Consider the following 4,427-nt stretch of genomic DNA (forward strand, 5'->3'; position numbering starts at 1 on the left):
TCCCTCCTCTCTTCTAAAAGGCCCTGATGCCAAGACCTACAATGGCTGCTGCAGTTCCACATGTGACCAGTAGATGGAGCGCTGTCCAAGAACCTGCAGCTGGAAGGCACAGCAATCTCACAGTGAGAGAAGGGCCGACAGCTGTGCTCTAAGAAGTTCCAAATCTTAACTTCCGATCTCTTCCAATCTCTTCCTTTCTTAAATTGTGTTTTTGTATTTCGTGGTAGAGTCAGTTCAATGTCCGCAGGATGAGGACAAGAATAGGAAAATTTCCGCTATTTTGAGTATCCATCAGTCTCCTAGGGGCTCAGAAGAGTTTCAGGAATAAACTACCTGGGACAGGGGAGGAGAGACAGACGCTAACATTATGATAACCCGACGACACGAAGGAGTCAGGACAATTTTCACGAAGGATGTGGGGCGGGGGATTGCTCATATCTCATTTAGGGTTGAGCGGCAGGAGATTGCGAAGTTCTCTAATAGGCACTTGGTGTTTTCAACAGGTGGAAATGTATTCGTGGACACAGAGAACATAGTAATCGGTACATTAGAGGGGAAAAGGAAAGTTATACTCCAGGATGCCCTAATCATTGAATTGGACATAAACTGGAATATGGAAAGAACTGCTATTGCATTAATACATAGAAGATATTTAACTGTCTGGTTGTGATTTAATATAAAATTGGGTATGAGAGGGAAAGTAGGTGGTGTAGTGGTTAAAGCACAGGACTCCCACATGACTGCCTATGGTTCAAGGCCCAGACCAGGCAGCTTGAAACTCAACCCAGGCAAGTGTACATGCATGCCCCAAATCCAGAGGGGAGAATGGAGGAGAAAAATCCAGAGGGGAGAATTGAGGAGAAGGGATTGTGGCATGGCCATCCCCCCTGGGGGTTGATTTCTCACTTTATATCTCTCTGTTTCTGTCTGTCTGGAGAGGGCATACACTGTATAGCAATAATCTCTTAAAAATAGTAATAATAATAAGGTATGAGAAACAACTTTAAAATATCTTCTTTTTTTATAGTGAGCTGGCCTAATATTTTTAAATGATGTTATTTTAAAAATTAATTTGAGGACTCAGTAGTTTGCATAGTGGTTAAGGCTCTGAACTCCTTTGTGGTAAACTGTGGTTCAAGTCCTGGACCCTGCAGCTTGAAACTCATGCCAGGCACGTGTGCATGTGTGCCCAAAAGTCCCAAGAGGAGAATGTAGGAGAAGGGATTGTGGGTTGGCCAACCCCTCTAGGGGGTGATTTCTCACTTTCTGTCTCTCTGTCTCTCTGGTAAGCTCATGTGCCCTATAGTAAAAATCTTTTAAAAAATAAATAATAAATTTAAGTCAAGCAGGTTTCACCCAACTTAAGACTCCTTTTGTCAAAGAAGGAATATTACAGCCCAGAAAGCATGATTGCCTATCTATGAAGCCCTAAGAAGCTGTTAAAAGTGTTTTAATGTGTGACTTTAACATAATAAAACACAAAAAAGCAATTGTAATTCTATATATCAGCAGCAGAACACTGCATGTAACATAAAGAAGTAATTTGATTAAAATAGCAATAAAAACATAAAATCTTTAGAGAGGAACTGAACCACAGATGTGATGTCTCTGCAGTGAAAAGCATGTAATGCTGATGAGTGAAATGAATGGCATTCCACATGTTTGGAAGTGTATACATTATATATTTGGGGTTAAATGTCCACGAACTGATGAATGGATTGGAAAAGTGTGGCATATACTCTGTGGAATACTACTCAGCCATAAAAAGTAACAAGATCCTGGCATTTGATAGAAAGTGGTCAGATATGGAGGATCTATTGCTGAGTGAAGTAAGCCAGGCTATGAAAGAAAGATATTGTATGTATCCACTCAATATATACCGACTATCCGCACTCTATGGTAGAGAGCAAAAAATTGGAGGACATAAAAGCAGTGAAGGTACTTAATGAGAATAGGACAGTGTGGAATGGGGGAAGTGAAGAGAAGAGGATAGAGAAAGATAGCAAGTGAACAATAGAGAGGCAGGATGTTAGTGAGAAACAGATATGGCTTATTAACTGTTGATGATGACATGTATAGAATTCTCAACTGGATTGGTCTGAGAAGTGTTTCATGACGGGCAAAGTATTTTTACAAGCAAAACGAGAAATAGCAATTGACTGTTTTATAAAAATAATTAGAATAATAAAGATAATGATTGGGGAAAACAGAAAAGATATGGAATGTTGAAGTGGGGAGATTAATGTCTCTGTACTGACTGACGTGCATGGCATTCCCTTTTGAAGAAACAATGTAATACACTGTAAAGTTATATGTAATCCATGCTTCTCAATTTAATCCCTCAGGGAGTAAAGACAGGAAATACGAGATGTTGACAGCAGGCAACAATGTTATTGCTGAAGAGTTTAAGGATCTGATGACCAAGAGTGACAGAAAGGGTCAGCATACAGAACTCTGCTGGCTGGATTTCTCCCCAAAGCCTTTTGCTACATTCATAGGATGAACAAGGGAGTTAAAGATAATCAGAAATGAAAGCCAGGATCTCGGTGATTGAGGCTGCAGAAGACAGCGCTGCAGGGCATGACCTTCATGAGTGTCACCTTCACAGTGCAGAAGCAGAGTATTGTGATTGATGCCTGTGATTTAGATTCTGATCCAGGACTCCTCCAGCAGGCTGTGACATCTCAGGAGGACATATAGGTCCCCAGCATGCCCTCCCTCCAGCTACATTTACTGTGGAGTTTTCTTCCCAATCAAGATCAGAGATCTCAGCTAATCCTTCCATACATATTGAAATACCAAGTCTCCTGGACACAATCTTGATCAGTAGTCCTACTGAGTTTTTTATACAAACGGGAGATTCTAAAATTTATATGAAAATGCAAAGGATCCAGAATAGTCAAAACTATCTTGAAAAAGAACAAAAGAAACATTTAAAACGTGGTTTCAAGTCATACTTCAAAGCTACAGGCACTACGTCAGGGATAGCAGTGTAAGTTAGAGAGACTTTAACAAATAAACCTTGTACTCAGTTATAAGCCTGGTTGAAAGCTTTTAGGGAGTAAAGACACACAGAAAACAAGTACAAACTCAGGTTACGAGACTGCGGTCTGCCTGCTGCCGGTTGCGTGTCCTAGAAAGAATGGCAGACTTGGAGACTTCTTCGGAGACCCTGGCAACCCAGTTCTGAATTTAATCCCTCAGAGAGTAACGACCGGAAATATTAGGTTTTGACAGCAGCAAACCATGTTATTGCTGAAGACGTTAAGGATCTGATGACCAAGAGTGACAGAAAGGGTCAGCATACAGAACTCTGCTGGCTGGATTTCTCCCCAAAGCCTTTTGCTACATTCATAGGATGAACAAGGGAGTTAAAGATAATCAGAAATGAAAGCCAGGATCTCGGTGATTGAGGCTGCAGAAGACAGCGCTGCAGGGCATGACCTTCATGAGTGTCACCTTCACAGTGCAGAAGCAGAGTATTGTGATTGATGCCTGTGATTTAGATTCTGATATCCAGGACTCCTCCAGCAGACTGTGACATCTCAGGAGGACATACTGGAAGGTCCCCAGGGTGCCCTCCCTCCTGCAGTATTGACTATGGAGTTTTCTTCCTGATCGAGATCAGAGATCTCAGCTAATCCTTCCATACACACCCACCCCTGATTTTCTCTGATTACAGGACTGTTTGCTTCTGTCATGGAAACCTCACTGAAATCGGCTATGTCTGTTCCACATGTTTGTCAATATTCTGTAATTTCAACCCTATCTGCACCACACGTGAGACAGCCTTTAAGATTTTTCTGCTTCCCATACTGAGGGTCAAGAAAAATAAACAGAAAGTGTCTGCATGATTATAAAATGTTTTCCCCATCTTTTAGAGCTATAATAGAAATTACATGGCAAGTAGACACCAGAAGTTGGTGTAATGGCTATGTCGCTGGACTCCTATATAGTAAACTGTGATTCAAATACTGGGCCCAGTGGCTTAAACTCACGCCAGGCACATGTGCATGTGTGCCCAAGATCCCAATAGGAAAATGAATTGCGTCATGGCCATTCGCCTGGGGGGTGATTTCTTGCTTTCTGTCTCTCCGCCTCTCTCTCTTTCTGGTGATCACATACACCCTATAGGGGGAAAAAAACTCTCCAAAAGAAAAGGGAAAGAAATTGCATGGCAAATAATTATTGGAAAGATCTGAAAAAAGTAAATGTGTAAGGGATAGCTCTTAACATTGTGATTTTCTTACAGGAAATATTTCTAAAACATTATTCTAGGGTTGCTTCTGAGGGACTGATTTGTTTGAGGGAGTCATCCCATGCAATATATTCTAAATGTTTTTTCTGAACTGGTCTTTCCCAGAGAAGGGGAAGAAAGCACGATTTTGAGCCTTTGCTTTTTTTTTTCCTTTTTCCTTTTTTTTTTT

At 41.1% G+C, this 4,427-nt stretch overlaps 1 pseudogene; it reads left to right on the forward strand.

The window, feature by feature from the left end:
- The first annotated feature begins 367 nt into the window (after positions 1-367).
- Positions 368-3,854, forward strand: LOC102471684 (general transcription factor IIH subunit 3-like; annotated as a pseudogene).
- Positions 3,855-4,427: the final 573 nt, after the last annotated feature.

Source organism: Tupaia chinensis, unplaced genomic scaffold, assembly GCF_000334495.1.
Source record: "Tupaia chinensis unplaced genomic scaffold, TupChi_1.0 Scaffold144459_1, whole genome shotgun sequence".
In the NCBI taxonomy this organism is placed as follows: Eukaryota; Metazoa; Chordata; class Mammalia; order Scandentia; family Tupaiidae; genus Tupaia; species Tupaia belangeri.